This window comes from Choloepus didactylus, chromosome 9, assembly GCF_015220235.1.
Source record: "Choloepus didactylus isolate mChoDid1 chromosome 9, mChoDid1.pri, whole genome shotgun sequence".
NCBI lineage: Eukaryota > Metazoa > Chordata > Mammalia > Pilosa > Megalonychidae > Choloepus > Choloepus didactylus.
The window spans coordinates 121,397,965-121,423,899 of record NC_051315.1 but is presented as its reverse complement, the minus strand read 5'-3'; the positions used below and the strand labels follow the sequence as shown (position 1 = coordinate 121,423,899).

The 25,935-nt window shown below is 37.9% G+C and overlaps 1 pseudogene; it reads left to right on the top strand.

The window, feature by feature from the left end:
* Positions 1–25,701, top strand: part of LOC119543853 — a 39,997-nt pseudogene extending 14,296 nt beyond the window's left edge.
* The last annotated feature ends 234 nt before the right edge of the window (positions 25,702–25,935 follow it).

Genomic DNA, 25,935 nt, shown 5'->3' with positions numbered 1-25,935 from the left:
AGGTTTCACCCACAATTGGATGGGTCCCATCTCCATGGAAACAACCTAATCAAAAGATCCCACCCATAAGTCTGCTCCCCACAAGGCTACATTAAATAAAATAGTCTTTCCTGGGGTACAGAACCATTTCAAACCGGCACAACCACAAATAGTAGATTAAAACAACACAAATGTGTTATCTCACGGTTCTTAAGGTCAGAAGTCCTAAAATCAAGGTGTCGATAGGACTGGTTCCTTCTTGAGGTTCTATGGAATAATCCCTTTCCTTGCTTTTTCCAGCTTTTAGAGACCTCCCGCATTCCTTAGCTTGTGGCTCCTTCCCCATCTCACTCCAACCTCTGCTTCTGTCTTCACATCTCTTTCTTTGACTGCCACTCCTGCCTCCCTCTTATGAGGATCCCACCAGGATAATCCAGGATAATCTCCCTATCTCAACATCCTTAAATTAATCATATTTGCAAAGTAACTTTTGCCATATAAGGTAACATATTCACAGGTTTAAGGGGCTAGGATATCGATATCTATGGGGGTCATTATTCAGCCTATCTCACCTGGTAATTTGAATAGTCACAAGAGACGCAAATAATAATTCAGAAGAACCACAAGCAGGTTACAAGTATGCCAACCTGGAAGGGCCTTTAGGATCTCCTTTCAAAAAAGAATTTGCAGAGAACCTAAGATGGCGACTAGGAGAGACAGGGCAAAAAAAATCTCTGAAAAATACTAGATAAAAGCCAGAAAGTGACTCGGAACACCAATTCCAGCGATGCACCAGATTGACAAGGTCTGCTAAATCCACAGGGACCATGCACTTGGTAAAACTGGGAGTCTGCATTCTGAAACGAGTGAGTAAGCTTGCTGAGTATCCAGCAGCCATGCTATGGTGTGGGGAAACCATGGGTTGGTGTTTGGAGGCAGACTAGTTCTTTTTAAAAAAAATCCAAAAGCAGCTGCAGATACGGCAGCGAGAACCGCACAATGAAGCGCAGCAGGAACGGGCTGTGCGAACACCTCAATATCTGGTGTGGAAGATAGCCTTTCACACACCCGCTGCTAACTGTCTCAGAGCGAGGAAGGCAGAGGTGAGCCGAAAAGGGAAAAAAACCATGCGTCTTGCAGCCATCTTCCCAGTGGGCTGGGAACACTCCTGCCTGGTGCAGGTGCTGCAGCCCAGAGCCACGCCAAAAAACCCAGTGTGACAGGAAGTGTCTCCAGCAACACACGCATATGCCACAATATCAGGTGCAGACAATAGCCTTTTGTGCACCCACAGTTAACTGTCCTGTAGCTGGGAAGACAGAGCTGTGTGAAAAGGGGGAAATTAACATGCCCCATTCAGCCATCCTTACAGCAGGCTAGGAACGCACCTACACGGCCCGACAGCCCAGGGCTTCCCTTGAGGCACGGCGTGCACTTGTGACGTAGCACAGCCTTCCCTCAGCAGAGGCCCTGGAAGGGCACAGCTTGGAAGAGGGACCCACCTGGAAATGCCAGGGACCATAAGCCAATACCAAGGACTTGTGGGTCAGCGGCAGAGACAATCTGTAGCGAGACTGAAATGAACGTTTAGATTCTTGCAACAGCCTTAAATCTCCAGGAACACTTGGGAGATTTGATTATTAAAGCTGCCCTCCCTCCCGAACCGCTCAGACACAAGCCCCACATTCAGGGTGGACAGCACCAACAACACACCCAAACTTGGTGCACCAATTGGACCCCACAAGAATCAGACCCCCACACACCACAAAGACAAAGTGGGGGAAAACTAACTTGAGAGGAATAGGTGACTTGCGGATGCCATCTGCTGGTTAGAGAAAATATATGCCACCAAGCTGTAGATCTGACAAATTAGAGATTAGTCTTTGAATAATTCTACATATCCTAAAAGAACTCCATCAAGTAAAGCAAATGCCAAGAGGCCAAAAACAACAGAAAATTTTAAAGCATATGAAAAAAACAGATGATATGGATAACCCAAACACCCAAATCAAAATATCAGAGGAGACACAGTACTTGGAGCAACTAATCAAAGAACTAAAGACAAACAAAGAGAGCGTGATACAGGATATAAAGGACATGAAGAAGAGCATGGCACAGGATATAAAAGACATGAAGAAGACCCTAGAAGAAAATAAAGAAGAAATTGCAAGAGTAAATAAAAAAATAGATGATCTTATGGAAATAAAAGAAACTGTTGACCAAATTAAAAAGATTCTGGATACTCATAGTACAAGACTAGAGGAAGCTGAACAACGAATCAGTGACCTGGAGGACAACAGAACGGAAAATGAAAGAACAAAAGAAAGAATGGAGAAAAAAATTGAAAAAATCAAAATGGATCTCAGGGATGTGATAGATAAAATAAAACATCCAAATATAAGACTCATTGGTGTCCCAGAAGGGGAAGAGAAGGGTAAAGGTCTAGAAAGAGTATTCAAAGAAATTTGGGGGGAAAGCTTCCCAAACATTCTACACAATATAAATACAAAAAGCATAAATGCCCAGTGAACTCCAAATAGAATAAATCCAAATAAACCCACTCCAAGATACATTCTGATCAGACTGTCAAATACTGAAGAGAAGGAGCACGTTCTGAAAGCAGCAACAGTAAAGCAATTCACCACATACAAAGGAAACAACATAATACTAAGTAGTGACTACTCAGCGGCCACCTTGGAGGTGAGAAGGCAGTGGCATGACATTTAAAATTCTGAGAGATAAAAATTCCCACCAAGAATACTTTATCCAGCAAAGCTCTCCTTCAAATTTGAGGGAGAGCTTAAATTTTTCACAGACAAACAAATGCTGAGAGATTTTGCTAATAAAAGACCTGCCCTACTTCAGATACTGAAGGGAGCCCTACTGACAGAGAAACAAAGAAAGGAGAATGAGATATAGAGAAAGGTTCAGTACTAAAGAGATTCAATATTGGTTCATTAAAGGACAGTAAGAGAGAGACAGAAAAAATATATCCAACAAATATAAACCAAAGAATAGGATGGCTGATTCAAGAAATGCCTTCACAGTAATAACGTTGAAGGTAAATGGATTAAACTCCCCAATTAAAAGATATAGATTGGCAGAATGGATGAAAAAATATGAACCATCAATATGTTGCATGCAAGAGACTCATCGTAGACACAGGGACACAAAGAAATTGAAAGTGAAAGGATGGAAAAAATATTTCATGCAAGCTACAGCCAAAAGAAAGCAGAAGTAGCAATAGTAATCTCAGTTAAAATAGACTTTAAATGCAAGGATGTTATGAGAGTCAAAGAAAGCCACTACATACTAATAAAAGGGGCAATTCAACAAGAAGAAATAACAATCATAAATGTTTATGCACCCAATCATGGTGCCACAAAATACATGAGACCAATGCTAGCAAAACTAAAGGAAGCAATGGATGGTTCCACAATAATTGTGGGAGACTTCAACACATCACTCTCTCCTATAGATAGGTCAACCAGACAGAAGACCAATAAGGAAACTGATAAACTAAACAATCTGATAAATGAATTGTATTTAACAGACATATATAGAACATTACATCCGAAATCAGTAGGATACACATTCTTCTCTAGTGATCATGGAACTTTCTCCAGAATAGACCATATGCTGGGACACAAAAAAAGCCTCAATAAATATAAAAAAAAATTGAAATTATTTAATTCAATTTTCTGACCACAATGGAATACAATTAGAAGTCAATAACCATCAGAGACTTAGAAAATTCACAAACACTTGGAGGGTAAAAATGAGGGGGAAATGAAAACATTCCTAGATAATCAAAAGCTGAGGGACTTCATCACCAGTAGATCAGTCCTATAAGAAATGCTAAAGGGAATTGTGCAGGCTGAAAGGAAGGGACACTAAACAATTGACTGAAACCACATGAAGAAATAAAGATTTCCAGTAAAGATCACATGGTAAATATAAACACCAATACTACTGTATTTTTGATTTGTAACTCCACTATTTACTTCCTGTAGGATCTAAAATACATAAACTGTAATGATAAATCAGTGGTTTTGTACTCAATGTAAAATATGTAACTTTTGACAAGAACTACATAAAGGTGGGGGAATGAGGGAGTATAGGAACATAGTTTATGTGTCATATTGAAGTTAAGTTGGTATCAAAGAAAACAAGATTCTTATAGATTTAGGATGTTAAATTTAAGCCCCACAGTAAACACAAAGAAAGAATCAGAGAATATGATCATAAAGATAAAAAGTAGAGTATGGGTTATGAGAAGTGGGGGAAGGGGCAATGGGGAGTTATTAAGAAATGAGTGTAGGGTTTCTGTTTGGGGTGAAGGGAAACTTCTAGTAATGGATGGTGGGAAGGTGATGGCATTGCAACATTGTGAATGTGATTAATCCCACTAAATGGAATGCTTGGGAGGGGTTGGAATGGGAAGCTTTAGGCTGTGTATATGTTTACATCATTGAAAAAAAAGACAGTCTAAATAGATAATGACAATTAAATGCCATAGATGATCCTGGATGAGATCAAAGAATAGAAGAGAAAAGGTTCAAAAGTTCACAATTGGGACATAAGAAAAAAATGAAATATAGAATGCAAGCTTTATATCAATGTTAAATTTCTTGAATTTCTCAACTACACTTAATGTGATTACATAAATGAATATTCTTGTTCATAGGAAATGTATATGTGAATTATATTATTTATTCAAGGATGTGTGCAACTTGCTCTCATATGTTCAGAAGACAGCAATAGATGATGGATGACAGATAGGGAGGGAGGAGGGGAGGGAGGAAAAGAAAGAAATGGTAAAGTGACAAAATGTTAAAGTTGATAGATCTGGGTATCAGTGGAGGGAGGCTGGGGTATGCTGGAGTTCTGTGCACGGGGTTTGTATTATTTTTGCAACTGTCCTATAAGTTTGAATTTATTTCAAAATAAAAAGTTAAAAAAAAAATGAACTTGCCATTCAGCTGCAAGATGGGCACTTAGCTGAGAACTTCTAGTTGCAGCAGCTTCTGGAGGCACCAAAGCTTCTGAGCGAATGACATCATGCTCTTCCTGGGGAAACCCCAGCCAAAGACTGAGCATAGCAAGGGTTCGAGAGCCAGGCCATTTCTGCCCAACGCAGGACTCCTCCAACACGATCTTGCTCTGACTCCCCCTTCTGCTGTCTGAGATCTGCATCACGGCCTGCGAGTCTCCTTTCCCACACCTGCTTCCTCCCCTCTTTCCTTTCATAGTACAAAGGGTTTCCCTGCCCAGTCTTGCTTCCTTCCCCCATTATCTTTCACAGGCTTACTCCCAATAAACCTCTCACACTCCTAATACCATCTCAGTATCTTCTTCCCCAGCTGGCACAGTAAGTCATTATACTAGAAGTCCCTGACTGGCCACTGCAAAGAACGTAGTTTAGAAACAGAAGGAAGAGAAACTTAAGATAGAGAGGGTTTGAATTCAGAGACTGTGTAGGACGGATTTAGAAAAGCAGTAGAAAGAAGACAGGGTGAGAGGAGCACAAGAAAGGGTGAGGAAAACACAGTATTCTTGGACATCACAGCAGGTAGACCTTCTTTACTTTGGGGAGCCCCATGGCTACTTGTCAGAAATATACGGTCTTCACAATGAATGTTTTGTGAGTCTAGACGCCTGTATCCAAGACATCTTGGTCCAAAAGATCCATTCAAAGCACTCATTATCTAACATTCACTTCCTTTGTTTTTATCATAGCCTTTTGTTTTTCTTTGTTAATTCAAAAGAGGAAACTCACTTGAGTTTTTTATCTGTCAAACATGAGGCAACATTTTATAGATATTACCTTGAAGGGGGCACAAAATATACTATCCTTTGAACTCTCTATCCTATGCATAAAAAGCTTCCACTTCTGTAGAAGACCAGAGGCACAAGCAAAACATTCTTTTCTCACTTTATACTGAAAAAAAATTACGGCTGACCTAAACTCTAGGTACTTCAACTGTGAAGAAAAAAAAAATTTCATTTTTCATTTGGGTATGAATACAATATTTTAATATTCCTTCTAAGTCTAGTAATTAGATCCACAGTGACTTGATAGATGCAGTGAAAATGGACAGTTTTGCTTTGAATCTGGGCTTTTCTACCCATGGATTATTATCAGATTATATTCTCCAATCTTCACGTTCCCACCAAAAGGCATGGTATCCTCAGTCCTCCTTTTAATTACTTTTATTTTGTGTCAGTGTCAGATTTTAACACTCCATCATACTCTCCAAGCACACTCCCAACCCCGAAATGTACAATCATCTCCCTACCCCAATTATACTTCCAGTGGAAAAAAAAAAGAAGAAATAAGAGGCAAATAGGAAAAGTCCCAGTGAGTTACAGATTTCATTTTAACCTTAAGGACAAGCCTGCAAATTATTCCAAAAATGGAGAAATTGAATCCCAAAATAGTAACACACTTGGTGTGCTGACAGATGGAGGAGCACACAGAGGACCGTGTACGGCAACTGCTGCCTGAAACATTCCATCTGTCACCAGATCTCCGCTGAGTCTGTACATTTCAACCTCACCCTGTTCCCTAAGGGGAAAGTGGACCTGTCGTCTGTCATGTGTTTCCCTATGAAGTGGAATAAACTGCTCACGAGGATCTCTGAACCAATAATAATTTAAAATATAACCTGAGCATTCTGTCCCTATGATACTTAAACTTCATCATGTCAAGAAATCACCTTTTGTGGTTTTCCCAAGATAACTTATCAAGGAGAAAAAAAGAAAAGGAGAAAGAGGAAGAAAAAGATGGGAAAGGGAGTGCGGTGGGGTAGGAAGGAGGGAGAAAACTCTTCCACAGGCTTCAAGAAGCTTTGCTTTCTGACCTTCTCAAAAAAAAAAAAAAAAAGCCTTGCCTTTTTTTCATTCTCTTCCTCTCCACGCAATAAAGAATAAATAAGCTATATATATAAATGTTAAAAATTGAATTTATTATTCCTATTTGTAGGCAGCATAGACTATAAGAGCCCAGAGTCTGGAGTCAGACAAATTTTGGTTAAAATCCAGGCCTTCCACTTACCAGGAGGGGGATCCTGGGCAAGTTTCTGAACCTTTCTGTGCCTCAGTTTCCTCATTTTACAGATGAGGATTAATAAATGTGCTATTCCATTGGTTTGATGAGGATTAACTGATTAGATATCCACAAAGCTTTTCGAGTGGTACCTGGCACGTTGTCAGCCTTCACCAACCTTGACCTGGCCCCCTCACCTGCTGACACCTGTACAAAACCTGACAGGGCCCCATAATTTTGGCTAGGACATGACACGAATGCAACAGAGGCCACTGGTCACCATAACCCCACGTAGCTCCCCCTGATCACAGCAAACCATCTTCAGCCAGCCCAGAGATCACCAGCCAATCAGAAGCTCAGAGACTTTGCCTTCCTAATATGGGAAGTTCATGAAATTTTGCTTTAAAAGACGTACTTTATTTCTCCTGCGTGAACATCATCCTCAGAGCCTAGACTCTGTCTTGGATTGAACCACCTCCCCAGTGCTAAGTTGAGTTCTGGGCTTGGAATTAAAACCTCTGTACACAGCACTCAGCCTTTGATTGTGTGATCTTCATTTAATTTTAGCTTTTATTATTTTTATTATGTACATATTAGCTTTTATTACCAACTGAATATAATTGGTATAAGTAGATTTGAGTTTATCGTCTGGGAAACAGTAACAGTAAGTAGGTGATAAAGAAAATACCCTGGTGTTTTCCTGGTTCTAGCCCATATTTATTCATTATATGTAATTCATTAGGGAGGCAGCATGGGAAGCTGGGCCCTGAGGAGATCTATCGTTCCTCTGCTTTTTACTATAAAATTAAACTCCTTAACAAGAGAATCTCAAAGAGTTCTGCACAGTTCTTAATTCCATTAATAACAAATCCACAGAGCATCCAAATGTTGGGCTTATCTGGCATTTTGTACAATAAGTCCTATGTCACCAATGGTTACACTACAATAAAAGGAACTTGATAAAAATAGACAAATGAGGACCTAACAGGAACTGTGTTGGGTCCATCAGAAGAAAGAAGAATGATATGATAACCAATATTTTCACTGTCTGTCTTTAAGTCTTTCAAGATCTTGAGTTTTCTGAGCATTAACTATTATTCAGTTCAGAAGTTTGCTTACCCATCCCCATCCAGATTGAGACACCTGGATATAATAGGAATGGTTAAAAAATAATTGTTACCTATTGTGAGAAAATAACAACTGTGAAAAGAAAAACAATAATGCCCTTCTACTCTCTCACATAGTCCCTCTATTCTCCGCTGCCTTTAATTGTGTTAAATCAATAGAACATAAGTGACTTGGAATCATCCAAACAAACAAAAAGATTTAAAAAAAGAATCTTAGCTATGGGTATGAATTTTTCTGTCTGATTTTTGCCTTCAAAAGACTTCCTACAGGAGCCAGGAAATTTCTTGATGTTATTTAAAGGCATGTTAGTAGTTTAAAATGACTGTAACAATGGGAGCAAGACACAAAACCCTTTGAGGTCTGTAGAGTGAGGGAGTAATAGGACTAAGGGCTGGGAAAGGAACTGCTAGCTGTAGAATATACAGAGCTGTGCCCAGAACCATAAGGAAACTGTATGCTAGGGAAGAGGGGGCATCTGATTGGTGTTAAAAGGGAATTCCTAGGGCCACACAAGCATGCCTAAAACAAGACACATGTGCAGAAACGATCACGGAGGCCCCTATGCTTTGACCTTGAGGTATTCTCTAAACTCATTGTATGAATAAACCCTGAAAATCAGTAATCCCACAGGTCAATCTGCAAGAATGGGAAAGTTGGGTTTTTTTTTCTTTCTTTCTTTCTTTTAATTGTTAGTTCCTGGCATTCAAGGAAAGCTCTGTCATAACACTAGCTGGATACAAGCTTAAGGAAAAAACACCTTAGAGTTTAAATTCTAGCAATAATACATTAAAATATCAAAATGTCTGTATTTCAACAAAAAATTACAAAACATACAAAGAAACTGGAAGTAATGATCCAGGTGAAGGAGAAGATTAACACATTAGAAACCATCAATAAGGAGGAACAGACCAAAGAATTTAAAATAATGGTCCTAAATATGCTCAAAGAGCTAAAAGAAAACATGGACCAAGAACTAAAGATATCAAGGAAAACAACAGATGAACACAAAGAGAGTATCAGTAGTGAATAAGTGAATATCCTTGTTCTTAGCAGATGAAAATGGCAGAATTAAGGGTTCAAGGTGCATGATGTATACAACCTACTATCAAGTGTTCAGAAATGTATTAATAGAAAGGAGGATGGATGGACAGATGTACAGATAGAGAGGATGGATGGATAGATAGATTGATAGAATGATATGGCAAACGTGGCAAAATGTTAAAATACATTGATCTGGGCATCTGGGAATACAGGGATATGGTGGAGTTCTCTGTATGGAGTTTGTACTATTTTTGTAACTCTCATGTAAGTTTGAAAATATTTCAAAATAAATTTTTAAAATAAAATCTACCTTCATCTAGTCTGGAAAATATATGAGAAGAGACTCAGGGAAGTGTTTCTAAAAATCTGCCTATTTTATGTGGTTCATTCCGCGAAAATTACGTTGGTCAAAAACTTTTCTAATAATTTTAGTAGTACTTAGTAGGCCAAATAATTTATAAAAATGGGTGATATCTCACTGGCAACATGGGACATGATTCCCAGGAATGAGCCTGGCCCTGGCAGTGAGGGGTTGAAAATGCCTACTTGACCAAAGGGGGAAAAAAGAAAGGTAACAAGCTAAGGTCACAGTGGCTGAGAGATCCCAAATAGAGTTGAGAGGCTATCCAGGAGGTTTCTCTTATGCAACCTCCAGCTAGATATCCCAATTGGCCACAGTATGCCATGCCCTTACCAAACATAGTCCCCAAATACCTAGGTCCCTACCTGAGATTCTATACTCACTCACTAAGTTTTATCTTTCAGAAACTTAAATCCACCAGAGTGTTCCTATGCCAGATAAGTCCTAAAACCCAGAGGCAACAGCATCTTTAAGATCAACTATCAGATGCGGCCGCTTCCCCATACTGTCAACACCCCCTTTCAATACGAAGGAATTACGGTGCTCACTGCCTAGACACCCTTGAAGATGGAAAAAGATTTAAGTGAGAGGAAGGGGTAGCAACAAACAAGATAAGATTTAACAAAGGTCTATGAATAATGAAACTTGATATAATTATAAATATATATTTTTGGATGCTGGGGTGTTGGAATGGCTGGAAGGAGGTAAATGACATGGTGGAACTGTAGCCTATAGTATTCTTTGGATTTGTTCTATAGCTGCTCATTGAATTGTGTCTTGAAGCTCTTCACCTTTCTATGTATACCTTGTACAGCATAATAAGGAAAGAACTGAAACTGTGGAACTGTAATCCATAACAATTTTTGAAATTACCTATATGACTGCTTGTTGAGCTGTACATCAAGAAATGACACCTTTAATATGCATGTTATATTTTACAATAATGGAAATGGTTGAAGTTGTGGAACTGTGACCCATGACATTCTTTGAAATGTGCTTTTTAACTTGTAAAATTGTACTTTGAAAGTTATCACTGTTATGTATATATGTTAAAGTTCACAATTTAAAAAAAAAAAAAAAACAGAAAAAATGGGTGACAACCTTATTTAGTGAAGAAATATTTCAAAAATAAATTGTGCCATAGTAAGATCCTGTTTCCCTTCATGTATGAAGCAATTACTGATTCCCCATCCCTAATGTGCAGAGAGTTCTTTTTCTCCATGGTTGATTTGGATTCCACTGAACAAGCCATACTTTGTCACTTCATTCCCATTAAGAACAATGACGTACCTGATTTGTCTGGACAGGCAGCTTGAGTCCTTGACACTGATCATAACTAAAGGGTCACTAAGGGATTATACTCATCTCCTGCTGGCAGGGACTCTATTTTCTCACCAATTAAGCTAACTAGCCATGGGTAACTTACATACAAGTTTTCTTCTTATTCTTTTTATGCTACCTGGAATTTTCTAAATGAGAATGGATGTCAAACTCCTTTGATCCATATTTATAAGCATTCAGAAATACGACGTTCAATAGATTCAGTAGGGTGCAGCAAAACATATTTAAAATATCAGTCACTGGCATTATAAAAGCATCACATGAATATTTTGACAATTCAGACAATAATTGTTTTAACAATTCAAACAATAAAGAAGCATCTGAATGAATCCCAACTCACTGAAGTCATCAAGGCTGTAAACCTGATCTAGATTCAGCCACATACTACATATATAGGTGTGGCTTCTCTGTGAATTTCACTTTAGGGGTCACGGAATATGATCTAAAAGGGGAGGCCCTCTACTGGGATGGACTTACTCCCTGGTCCTTCACTTCCATGCCCCTAATATCACCACAGAGACGAGGCAATCGTTTTCATGCACTGCAATACAGGGCCAGCACCACAAAAGCCCCTTAACTTGTAAACCTTTTATGGCATATTCTTAATTTCCAAGATGAAGAAGATATTTTTTAATAAAAATCTGGGGGAAAAAGAAAAAAAAACCATGGTCAAGTACTAGGCCTTCTTTAACCCAAAGTCACACGTCCAGACTGAGAAAATGTTGAATGCAGAGGTTTAGTCCCTGCCAGGAGGAATAAAGAGCCCCTCTCCTTCCTCTCCAATGAGCCTAGAACCTCTGGCCCAATCTTTATAGAGTTCTACTCAGTCCCCCTCAAACTCCTCCTGCTCTTTCCACACACAAGAATCTATGGCAGGTATTGTCTCCCCTATTTATTTGACACCTGGTCACTTTGGAACCATCTGCATCACCGTCTTTAAATTTTATCTAACGTTTTTTAATATTTGTCGGTCTTCTCTCTTCAACTAGAATACAAAATCCCTGAGACTAGGGACTTTGTTTTACATGAAGTTCAAGGCACACTATGTCCATGATAAGCCCTTGGGAAAAAGACACATTTAGCTTAGTGGTCTCAAAGTTTAAAGCACATACAAAACACACACACATCTGGATTTGAAGCATTTTTGACAATCATGAACTGCATCATTTTGTGTAATTTTTAATCCTCTGGATAATATGAGGATAAAATACCCACTTCACAGAATTGTTGTCAAGGCTACATATTGCATGAAACAGCTTCACTATATATTTCATAATGTGGTTGATGGATAGTTACTGAAAAAAGTATGCATAGAACCTGGTTTGTAGTCGTGAATACAGTAAGAATCGTGTGTGCAAGTGAACTTAGAGATCACCTATTTTAATCTTTTACAGATGAGAAAACACATGGAAGTGACTTGCTTCTAAGCTACACAGCTACTGTACAACTAAAGGAATGTATTTTCTAAATTTTGTCTAATAAAACCTTAGCCCTTCAAGTGTATGTGCAATTAGAATAATCAATATGTTTCAAATCAAATAAATCTTTTACTCATAATTAACTTAAAGTTGATGATTATAATCATCTTAGTAATAACCCTGCACAGAGCTGGAGAAAAAAGATACAAACAACCCTAAGTAGTGAATTTGCTCAATATTCTGACCTATTGTAGACATTAAGCAAGTGCTCTGTCTTTGAGCTGTTACATAAATACATGAGGCCAAGAGATGTGAATGTACCTGATGTTGAAATGCAAATTATATTCACATAACATCTAATTTCCACAGATCAAAATATGCATTACTGTGAAATCAACCATATCTCTCTAATGCTGAGAAAGGAGTATACTGAAAAGGATTAACAGTGCCCTATACAATACCCAGCTCTTTGTTATATAATAATAACGGAACCAATTATAATACTGAAGTTTAAGGAGGGGTGGGGTGGGTATTGTGTCCAGTCCTTCTTCCTTTGTGGTCAAAGGTGGAGGAGATGGGGCCCCAAAAGAGAGGTGGCTGCCCACCCCTCTTGATAATTAACCGCTTTCTCTTGCTTACTCTGTATTTAAATCTGTGTGATTAAAGTGCAGGCCTGCCAATGGAAAAGGGCTGGCTGGCTTTCTGACATCTGCATATTTGACTAGCCAGCAGGGATAATGCAGGCCACTGGATCTGTCAGTGCTTTCATATCTGCCAGGAGGAAGGGCAGGAAAACTGCACATTAAATATCAGGCTCAGAAACTCATTAGGCCTTCAGCTCATTTTAATAAAGAGCAAATGTGCTCTTTCCAAGCAAAAAGAAAATCTTCATCTTCGGATTTGCCTTTTAAAATTCTTTGCTGGAAGCATTGTGGGGACGCTCTCTTATACCACCTCATAAATTCTGGCTGCTGAAATGAGATGGAAGGTAATTACCGAGAGTCCCTCTGTAATTTCAATAATTTTACATAAACAATGTGCTCCTATGTCCAATCCTCCCGGACAGTTATGCTATATTCTATTAAGTGTGGATTTGGATACTTAAAACACAAAAGGCACAAATGCAAACAGATGCCTTCAAAGGAATTCTAGAGGGGAAAAACCTCCTAACCAAAATATTAGCTCCAATCCTAGCTTCCTGCTACATGGAAACAATTTATGACTGCTGAATCTTTTCCCTTTTTCTTTTCTTTATTTTCATAATTCAACATGAGTACAGAATAAATGACCCTTGGAGTTTAAAAAAGAAAAAAAAGACAAACACCTATTGAATGAAATTCAATCAAAGATACAAATGAATGCCAGATCCGTTTCTCATTGAGGCAGAGAAGCAAGCATCAGTTCTCGAAGCCTGTCCCACAGCTTAAGGCTGCCTAGATGGGAGAAATTGCTCCTGAAAAAGAGCAGCTGGCAGTACCAGAATCAAATTTTGCCCGCTTTATAATTTCTCTCAGAGCAAGCACTACTAAAAAAACTTTTTTACCCCCATCGGGCCTTCTATTCTTTATTGAAGTGAGGCTTGAACCAATCTGGAAAAGTGGATTAAAGGCCACTATCCTCTATCTCAACACCATGAATCCACATTTCAGAAACAGGTGCTATTAACTAACCAGAACAGCTTCTTTTTCTCAGCAAAGATGAATCCTAAATTCAACAAACAACATTTAATTGAAAAACATATTTCATTTCATTCTGAATTTGGAAGATTTATTACATGAACAGCTAAGAATCTGTTCCATTGTACTTAAACCTGTAAACAACCAGATGCTGGAGAATTCCAAGGCTAATATTATAAGACTTTCAAATCAGGAAGTTACGGGGTTATTTCTTATGGAAATGTCAGCACACGCTTTTCTTTTTGCATGTTTTTACTGCAGATGAATTATTCATAAGTAGAAAATACTGAGATTTATTTTTCAGTGTGAACACCAAAAAAGAGGGAGGAAAAAAGTATCATAAGCCACTGAATTTGCAACATCTTTACAAAATAGCTTGAAATCCCAAAGGGCTCTTAAGTTAAAAAAAAAAAAAAAAAAACGACAATTTAAGTTATAAAAATATGACAATTTAAATACAATTTTTTTTATTGAAGATTTATACAGAAACTACAAGATAGCCCATCAGTGTAAACAGACTCACAGAAGCAATTCGTTCTTTGTACCAAAAGTGAGATCAGACAAATGTCAGAAACCATAGCACAGCTTTTCATATTTGTGTAGATGAAAAAAACGAAAGGAATGCAGCAACTGAACCTACTGCTTATTATTAAGCCAAACTCTTTTTTTCCCAATTATTTCTTATGATTTTGATACCTATGGAAATATATCATAAAATATCTGGGTGGAGCACATATAAAAAACAAACCCTTCCTGCCCATCTCACCCTCACCCCAGAGATTCTGTTCCATAAGCCCACAGCTGTGCCTGTCAATCTGTGTTCTCCAAGGACCCCAGATGATTCCGACGGATCCCTGGACTGGATTCTCAACACCTCAGTGATATAATAAAAGCTTGAACTTGAGTACCATATTCACAGGCAGGAATAAAAAACATTCCTCCCTTAGTCTTTCCTGGAGGTTATCACAGATGGCATGTGCTGGGGTTTTAGGCAATGACCAGAATCAGCTTCAGTCAAAGTGAGGGGGAGTCATCATTGGAAAGATGCTAGGACAGAGATGGCTTCAGCCCTGGGAGGGAGTGGAGGGGTGAGGGGCATATTTGATCACAGCAACTATGAAATGAAACCATCCTCTCTACCTATCAATATTCTGTCATTCTGTCCAGCAGCCAAGATTCCTGTTGGTAGCAATGCTTACATTGTTATAAAAATCCTTAATTATGAAATCCTGCAAAGCATTGTAAAGCCATCACTAATACTTGATGTCTCTGAAGTACAATGATCAAGTGCTTAAACTACAGAATTTCAATATTCTGTATTTCAGTTTATGGATAAGATCTAAAGGTCAATCCGGGTTGAATTCATTTGTACATATTAAATACTTCGGACATGCGATAGCTAATTTTGTGTGCCAACTTGACTAGGTTATGGTGTCTAGCAGGTTGGTCAAACACTGACCTGGTTGTTACTGAGGAGGTATTTCATAGATAGGCTTAGCATCTACAATTATTGACCTTATTTAACACTTCATGATATGGGTGGGCCTTATCAAATCAGTTGGATGTGTTAACAGGAAGAACTGAGAGTTCAAGGCCTCAAAAGGAATTCTGCCTCAAATCTATACCCTCCACTCCTTCCTTAGTTTCCAGCATAAGGAATTCAAGGAGTTCAGACTCCAGAATTCAACATCACAGTCACTGAAATTTCTAGGCAGCCCCCACAGTGGTGCGAGTCAATTGCTTATAATGAACCACTCTTCCTGGAGAGACTACAAAGTCAGAAATACATTTATTTGTCTGTTTCAAGGTTTAATTTACAGTCTTCTACTCATCTTCTCAGGTGGTGAAATTTACTATAAGAAAATATTAGTTCCCTGAAAAGTTCCTTTTCTCTACCTTCCTTGGGGAATCCTGGCCAAAATGCCTGCCTCCCTAAGAGTCCCACCAGGATATTCAGCCCAACTTCTGAAGTAGGCAGATGAACAGGAAGGTTAGTTTTTGTCTGTCTGACTTACTTTTTCCTAAACAAAACTTAAAAAAAAAAAAAAAAAAAAAATGTTATGCAAGGTCAAGAAGATAGATGGTAAAATCTCTTGATGGTATTTCTGAGTTTAGGAGTTTTTTTAAAAATCAGGGTGGTTTCCCCACGAAGAAAATTTTAGGAAAATATCACCCTCCACACAAGACAATTTCATTATGGGACATTTGACAAATCCACAAAGCTACAATATGGCAGAGTAAAAGGGGGACTGCACATAACTGAAAGTTGGGTTTGGCTATTTAGCAGAAAAGTGAGGAATAATTGATTTGAATTTGGATTTGTGGAAGTTGAATGGAACCTTCTCTCTTCCCTCCTACAGCTTGACTTCCTGGGTGAAACTAGATGTCCTTAATTCATTCATTTAATAAATGCTTTTGGGGTGCTTACTATTGACCAAGCACTATAATAAACACCGAGACTGTATCAGCGAAGAAAACAATGAGAACTTCTCGCTTTTGTGAAATGTGCCCATTAGTATAGGGCTACAGAAAGTAAATATATCAAATTGGTAAATAATACACTATGTGAGAATGCGATAAGTACTATGTAAAAAACAGAGCACATCTAAGGGGGGTTGAGAATGCTGAGGAGGGTGGAATTTTAAATGTGGTGGACAAGACAGGTCATAAAGGAAGTGAGATTTGAACAGAGTCTTAGAAATCTGTTCCAATATGGCACTGTCCACTACCATATGAAGCCAGTTACACATTTATTCAATAGTTGGGTTTTGACCTCATCTTCAGTGCAGGGCTGTGTTAGAGGTAATGGATGCAACTGTGTCCAAGATGAAATCCTGACTCTTTACAAATACAAACCTCATTCTGTACACTGAGTAGTCATAATCCAGAGTTGACCAATACAAGGTATGGATGGTGGCTCAGCCTTACCTGGGCATGGGGGATGGTGCTCAGAAATCAAAGTGCTATTTCCCACTGGGCTCTACAAGCATCTCACAATGTTCCAGATGGCATTGATCCATGAATCAGAACTGGTACTTGGGAGGAACACTGTTTGCACCCTGAGTATATTCAGTAGGAAGGATGGCAGCTGATCGGTGCACGAATATAGCTAAACAGGAAGCCAGCCTACCAGAGAGAATGACCTTCAATCTATTACCAGTCACAAAAATTAACACTTATTACCCTGCACTAATATTTTATGACGCATTTAGTCAATGCAGCTTTCCTTTAGTTATGCTGTTATGACATTTATTACATTTTCTCAGGAGTGATTTTTACTATCCCGGAAACAAATCATTTTCCCAAAGAACATATCTCTAATCACAAAATACTGCACAATGAAATAATATAATTCAATTTATCAAAAATTCAAAATAATGAAAATTTTTTCAGTATAGCCTGTATTCCATGCAGGGAAAGGCATTTGTAACATACAGTAAACTCACTGAAACCTTTCTTCAAACAACTCAAACTATTCAGGAAAAATGACTATAGCCCTTGTCTGTATGATCAGAGAAGTTTCATATATATATATGAAAAGAGAGATAGGAATTAAAAGAGCTAAGAGACTGCTACCACCATGTAAGAATGGGCCCAGGATCCTCTAAAGAAAATAAAGAAAAAGAAAAACAATCAGGCTTCTAAATAATCAACAATCAATATCCAAAGGCAGATCCACATTTTTTGGGGCTGAACAATTATACAATTTTGGAGGTCCTCTTTACAAAAAGAATTCAAAATTATAAATACAAATGTAGATTAGAAGGTTAACTGTTTCTAAGAATGAAAATAAGAAGATACAACAAAACTGCATATGTGAAAAATCCAACATGTATTACAAACATCGTAAAATCCAGAAAAACAATACATTATTTATTAGTTAGCTGGCCAACTGATGCTGGCTAACTGACTGATCCTCTTTACAATACTTTATTCCTATTTTTTAATGTCAAATTTTTTGATAATCTCTTCATATCACAATTTTGTAAAATTATTTGTATAAAAAGGACAGAAAAATAATTCAGTCTTTCTTTTGTCATGGCTTTACTTCATAATTTAATATTTTGATTTAGCCTCACAACTTCTTTACAGAAATGCCATGTAAATTTTGAGAATCGTTGCCAAATCTAGATAAGGAAAAACTCTACCAAGTTTCTTCATCCATGAACTCTAAGATTTAGAAGAGTTTTCCATAGACTAGTTCTGCTCCTTACATTTTAAATCTTGTTTCTTCCCTAGACCTATACTTACTTTCCCTGATGGGGTCAGTACAACACATCCTATAGCATTACCACCTTGGGCCCTTCATTTTGTGTGTTGATGCTGAGTGACTTGTCAAGTGGGGACTCACAGAATTCCTGGAGTCCATCCCCAAACCTGGATGGCTTGCCAAGAAAAAAAAAAACAAACCACACAGAGATGACTGCAAACCACAAATATAAATATCCAAGCAAAGACAAAAGGAATACATACCAAACAACTCCCTACTGTCAGATTCTAAAAGTGCTAACAACTACTTCAACACCAACTATCCCTAAGGGAATTGTGACAATGGGGAAATCACATGGAAAGACAGAGAACTCACACCTTTTTGTTGCTCAGGTGTGGCCCTCTCTCTCTAACTAAGCCACCTTGGCAGGTGAACTCATTGCCCTCCCCACTACATGGGACCTGACTCCCAGGGGTGTAAATCTCCCTGGCAATGCAGGATATGACTCCCGGGAATGAATCTGGACCTGACATGGTGGGATTGAGAACATCTTGACCAAAAGGGGGATGCAAAATGAAATACAATAAAGTTTCAGAGGCTAAGAGATTACAAATGGAGTCAAGAGGTCACTATGGTGGGCATTCTTATGCACTATATAGATAACCTTTCTTAGGTTTTAAGGTATTCAAATAGCTAGAAGTAAATATCTGAAACTATCAAACTGCAACCCAGTAGTCTTGACTCTTGAAGACTATTGTATAACAATGTAGCTTGCAAGGAGTGACAGTGTGATTGTGGAGACCTTGTGGATCACACTCCCATTATCCACTATATGGATGGATGAATAGAAAAATGGGGACAAAAACTAAATGAAAAATAGGGTAGGGTGGGATGATTTGGGTGCTCTTTTTTACTTTTATTTTTTATTCTTATTTTTACTTTTTCTTGTATAAGGAAAATGTTCAAAAAATGGATTGGGGTGACAAATGCGCAACTATATAATGGTACTGTGAACAGTTGATTGTACATCACAGACGACTGTATATGTGAATATATCTCAATAAAACTGAATTAAAAAAAAAATCTTCACCTTTGGATAAACCTATGAACAGGTGAACACATTTTCTGGGGATTCTCCCAGGGCGAGAATGCAGAGACCATGAGTATAGATATAATGTATTCAAGGAGTTTTCCTCAAAAGATGAAAAGAGAAACTGAAACAGGAGTTGTGGAAGTTTTTGTTCTGGTTTGATTTTTAGGACGAAAGATACCACAGAATGTATGTTGATTCAAATCATCAAATAAAGACATAAAATTTGAATGGGTGGTAGAACATACAGGCAATTGCAAGAGAAGAGCACATTTTTTGGCCAGAAAGAATGAGATCCATGCATGAGTGGAAGGAGCCTGAAATTTTCATCCTTGGTGACAGCAGAAAAACAGAACATATGGTAGAGACGCATGTTATGTTGGTTTATGTGGTGATAGGAATATGAAGAAATTCTCTTCTGATGAGTTATCTTTTCTCAGTGACATTAAATTCAATGTTTTCATACGAGAATGAGGAGCAGGGAAGAAGGAGATGTTGGCAGTTTAAGGAGGCAGAAAGTGTGAAATTAATTATCTCACATTGGGAGAGGATGTTGACTAGAGAAATTTATAGGATTACCTGGAAGCAGCGGTGGCCACTCCAAGTTTGTGGTCTTGAATTTAAAGATAGAACAATCAGAATGACTATGTGTTTTTCTTCAATCACATATAGTTGGTTGGATTCAGGTATGGAAAACAGTAGAAAATTAGATTTAATAAGGGCCGAGTTATTGTTGTCTAGTTCAATCTAATTGTGATTGAAGAATATCCTCTGAAGGGTTGAATAACTCAGTTTCAAATGTTTTAAATTTTTTGACGTTTGTTTTTTGGACCAGGTCTACCTTGTTATTTCTTCTGTGGGCACTTGAAAAGAAGATACAGTCTGCTGTTGTTGGGTGGCATGTTCTATAAATGTAAATTCAATTCTGTTGATTGGGGACATTGTTTAGTTCTTGTTCCATCAATTGTTCAGAGAGGGGTGATGAAATCGCAAACCAAAACTGTAGATTTGTCTATTTCTTCTTTCAGTTCTGTCAGTTCTTCAGCTCTGTATTTTGGTGCATACACGTTAGGATTGCTATGTCTTCCTGGTGGATTGACATTTTATAGTTTTAAATATCCCTCTCTATCCAGGGTAATTTTCTTTGCTCTGAGTCCATTTTATCTACTATTATTATAGCCACTCCTGCTTTCTTTTGATTGAATTTTTCATGACATATACCTTTTCCTTTCAATCTATCTATATCATTCTATTTGGAGTGTTTCTGGTAGGTATCATATATGTGGGTAATGTTTTCTAATCCACTCTGCCAATCTTTCTTTTAATTGGTGTGTATATTTTCTATTGGAAACATAAATACTTACAAATTCAATCATTTCGAACAACACAAATTTACTCTACTAATCGTTCTGGAGTTAAGAAATCTGAAAAGTGTTTCACTGGGCTAAAATCAAGGTGTCAACAGGGCTGTGTTGTTTTTGGAGGCTCTAGGGAAGAGTTCATTTCCTTGCCTTCTCCGGTTCCTAGAGGCTGCCTGCTACCCTTGGCTCATGGCTCCATTTCCCTACCTCCAAAACCATAACTGTTGAGATAAGTCCTTCTTAGGCTGCCATCTCTCTGGTTCCCCCACTTCTGCCTCCCTCTTTCACTTTTAAGGACCCCTGTGATTACTCTGGGCCCACTGGAATAATCCAGGATAATCTATTTTAATGTCAGATGATTAGCAACCTTAATTCGATCCACAACCTTAATTCTCCTTTACTATGTAACCTAATATAGTCACAGGTTCTGGGAATTAGAATGTAGATAAGTTTTTTTTTTGGGGGGGGGGCAGAGGCATACTTTATTCTGCCTACCACTGTACAGACCATTTGCTGTTTAGACCATTTACATAGAAAATAATTATTTATTTGCTACAGTAAAGTCTGTCATTTTGTTATTTGTTTTCTATTTGTGCTTTCTGTTTTTCATTCCTTTATATCTTTTCCCTGCTTTCTTGTGCATTTTTTCAAAGAGTTTTTTGAATTCCATTTTGATTTATCTATAGCATTGTTAGTGTATCTCTCTGTGTAGTTCTGTAGGTTTTATAATGTATATACACGGCTTATCATAGTCTACTACTGTCATTTTACCAAGTGCTGGTTTGGATGTATTATGCCCCCCAAAATGCCATTATCTTTGACGCAGTCTTGTGTGGGCAAAAAAAGGTATTGGTGTTGATTGGGTTGGAGACTTTTGATTGGATGTTTCCGTGGAGACATGATCACTCAACTGTTGGCGAGATCTTTCATTGGATAATTTCCATGGAGGTGTGGCCCCACCCATTCAGCATGGGCCTTGATTAGTTTACTGGAGCACTATATAAGCTCAGACAGAAGGAGTGAGCTTGCTACAGCCAAGAGGGACATTTGAAGAATGCACAGGAGCTGAGAGAGGAGTTGCAGATGTCAGACAGTTTGAAGACATCCGCTGAAAGCAGACTTTCGCTCCGGAGAAGCTAAGAGAGGAAAAAACGCCCCAAGAGCAACTCTTTTGAGGAACTGCAGTCTAGAGAGGAACATCCTCTCTAGAAACCATTTTGAAACCAGAACTCTGGAGCAGACACCAGCCACGTGCCTTCCCAGCTAACAGAGGTTTTCCGGACACCATTGGCCATCCTCCAGTGAAGGTACCTGATTTTTGATGCATTACCTTGGACGCTTTATGGCCTTAGGACTGTAACTATGTAACCAAATAACCCCACTTTATAAAAACTAATCCATTTCTGGTATTTTGCATTCCGGCAGCATTAGCAAACTAGAACATACCAATTCAAGGGAAGTGCAGAACACTTACTTCTATTTTATTCCTTTACCCTCCTTGTTTATGATATAATTGTCTTAAAAATTTCCTCTGTATACATTTAGAACTACATCAGAGAGTGTTATAGTTTTTGCTTCAACCAAACATAATTTAGAAAACTCAAGAGGAGAAGGAAAGCCTATTATATTTACCCATATTTTACTCTTTCTGTTCTTTCTTCCCTTCTGGTGTTTGAAGTTTCCTTATTTTATCATTTTCTTTCCGTTTTTTGTTTGTTTGTTTGTTTTGTTTAGGTAAGGTCTGCTAGTAACAAATCTTTGTTTTTCTTTATTTGAGAATGTCTTAATTCCCCTTTTATTCTTAAAGAACATTTTCAGTGTGTATAGGGTTCTGGGTTGACAGTCCTTTTCTTCCAGTACTTGAAAAATATTGTGCCACTTCCTTAGGCCAGCGCTGTTTCTGAAGAGAAATCCACTGTCATTTGAATTGTTTTTCCCATTAGGTAATATGTTCTCTAGACACTTTCATGATTTTTTTGTGTTGTCTTCTAGTTTCCAGAAGTTTATTTTCTTGGTACAGATTTATTTTGTTTATCCTGTTTGATGTTCACCCATCTTCTTGAATTTGTAGGTTTACATCTCTTGCCAAATATTGGAAACTTTCACTCATTATTTCTTCAAATAATTCTTTCAGCCCCTGTTTACTTTCTTCTCTCCTTCTGAAATTCCAATGACATGAATATAAGATCTTTTTTATAATCCCACAGGTCCTTAGGGCTCTGCTCATTTTTTTGTATCTATTTTTTGTTGTTCTAAGTGAATAATTTATCTTGTCCTATATTCCAGTTCACTGAGTCTTTCCCTATGTACCCCATTCTTTTGTTGAGTCCGTGTACTGAGATCCTCATTAGTTATTGTATTTTTCCACTCTAAAATTACCTTTTTGTTCAGCTTTATATTTTATTTCTGTTTTTGTCAGTTATTTCTAACATCTCTGTCATCTTAGTGCTGACCTCTATTGATTGCCTTTTATCATATAGTTTAAGAAATTCCTGGGCCATGATACAATGAGCAATTTTCAATTGAATCCTGGATATTTTCATTTTATATTGAGACCCTGTATCTTATACCTGCTGTTTTAACTGGCTTATTCTGACACTTATTCAGCAAGGAAAGGAGGAACATTGCTTCATTACTGTCAGTTGGAGGTAGACGTCCAGAGTCTTCATTCAGGCTTCACTGACACTCAAGGGAAGGGGGGGTTCCTCATTATTTCTGGGAGGGCTTGGGTTCCCCATTTGTTCTCCACTGACACTGCAGTGTCAGTAGCCTCATTGCCATTGTGTGGTGGTGAAAGTCCTGACTCACCGACTCTTATAATATCCCAGAAGGGAGCTAGAGGGGCAACTCATTAACTCTGGTTGTGGAATAAGTCAGGGTTATCCCACGGCCCCACAGTGGGAGAGGGAGATCATTACTGGGTGGCAGGAATGGAAGGCTCAGCTCCCTAATTGGCTTTGTCTGACACCACCCTGAAAGGGGTTTTGGGCACCTTGTTATAGATCTTGAGAATGGAAATCTAAGCTCCCTACTCGGTCTTTTGGGTAGGGTGGGATCACAGTTTTTGCCTGTATATGTGTGGGGGGGGAGGGGGTGGGGGGGTGGGTGTGGTGTGTGGTCAAAGTGAAGGGAATTTTTTTTTAAGTTTTATGTCTTGCTGGTTTTGCCTCTCCTGGTCTGCTGGCTAGAGAGAGTAGATTCTTTTTCTGCACTTATTAGCATTTCTGTGTTGCTAGCTTCTTTGATTCCATGTTGGGGCTATGTGATACCAAAGGAAACCCAGGGAACTAACCACTGTGCCTTCCCTCAGGTCTTGAGGTCCTTAGCCATTCTTGCTTCTTCTCTCCACCTTTAGAATCTTACATTTGTTTATATGCATTACCCAGGATTTTTAATTTACTGAATAGGCAGAATAGGGGAAAGTACATCTAATACATCTTCCCAGAAGCAGACAAAAAAAGACATAGATGTTTTTAATTATTATGTTTTTGTTAGAGAAGCTGCAGGTTACAGAAATATCACGCATAAAATATATAAAACAGAGTTCCCATATACCACCCTATTATAAACACCTTGCATTAATGATGTACATTTGTTATTATTCATGAAAGAGCATTCTCATAATTGTACTATTAACTTTAACCATCACTTAAAATAGGGTTCATTGACAGATGATTTTTTAAAAGATGAAAATTCAATGCCTAGATAAAAAATCTATAGTGCTTGGAATAAAAGATACAGTGGATGGAATTAAGAGCTGATTAGACACTGCAGAAGGAACGATCAATAAACATGAACACAGGGCAAACAAAAATTATACAAAATGAATCAATGAGTATCACTGAACTAAAGGAGAAAGTGTAGCAAACAGAAAAAAATATTTGAAGAAATAGCAGCTGAGAATTTTCTAAATTTGATGAAGACTATAAACAAACACATACAAAAAGATTAATGAACCCAGACCACAAGAAACAAAGAAAACTACTCCAATGTGTGAAGACTTTTTCAGAAATTCAAAAGCTAAAATAATTAATCACCATTAGACTTGCACAACAGAAAATGGTAAAAGTAGGCATTCAGGAAAAAGGAAAATAATACCAAATAGAAACATGCATCCTCACAAAGGAATGAGGGGCACTAGAAATAGTATGTATGGTTAAAAATAAAAGGTTTATTTCTCTTTATATTTACTCTCTTGAAAATCTGACTGATTAAAGTGAAAACATCAAGATATATTGTTTATAAGATTTATAGAAATAAAATGTATGACAGCATAGCAAAAGACGTGGGAGTACAGGAAACAGAAACATACTATTGTAAGTATCTTATACTATAGACTATATGTATACACGAACTGTTATATAATACTATATGTAACATATGTAATGTGATATAATGTTACCTAAAGGTAAATTTTGATGTGTTAAAGATGTTTAACCCTAAATGAGTAAACCCTAAATCAACCGCTACAAAAAAAAATCACAGAAACAAAAGTTATAATTAATGTCATAAAAGGAGGCAAAATTGAATCATAAAAAGATAATAAACTAAAAGAAGGCAAGAAAAGTGGGAAAAAATGGACCAAGGAACAGATGAAACAAATAAAAAACAAATAGCATAATGGTAAATTTAAACACTGTCATATCAATAATTAAATCTATATATTTTTTAAAAATACATTACTTACTGAGAAATTTAACATCCATACAGAACAGTAAGTAAACAACTGTTAAGGCCAGTCTCCAAGGCGGCCTTCAATGAACCCCGATATTCATGCCCTTGAGTAGTCTCCTTGCACATTGAATTAGGACTGTTCTGGGTGACCAGTAGAAGTGATGAGGCTGTACAAGACACTGCAACTTTTGGCTTTCTCTCTATCCCAGGTGACCTGCACTGGAAGGAGCCAGCGACCAGGTTTTGAGGACATCATTAGGGAGGAACTGAGACCTTTTGCCAACAGCCACATGAGTGAACCTGAAGAGGCCCCATCCCCAGGCAGTCCTTCAGATGTCTTCAGCCATAGCTGGAATTTTGATGCAATTTCATGAGACACACTTCACCAAAACGACTCAGCAGAGCCACTCATAAATTCCTGCCCCACGGAAACTGTGAGATAATATGTATTTGTTGTTTTAAACCTCTAAATTTTGGGATAACACATTATGCAGTAACAGATAGACGTTGGATGCAATGTCCTAAACACTCAAAAGCAGAGACTGTCAGGTTGGATAAAAGAACAAAACAACTGCCTACAAGAAACCCATTTTAGATATAAAGAGACA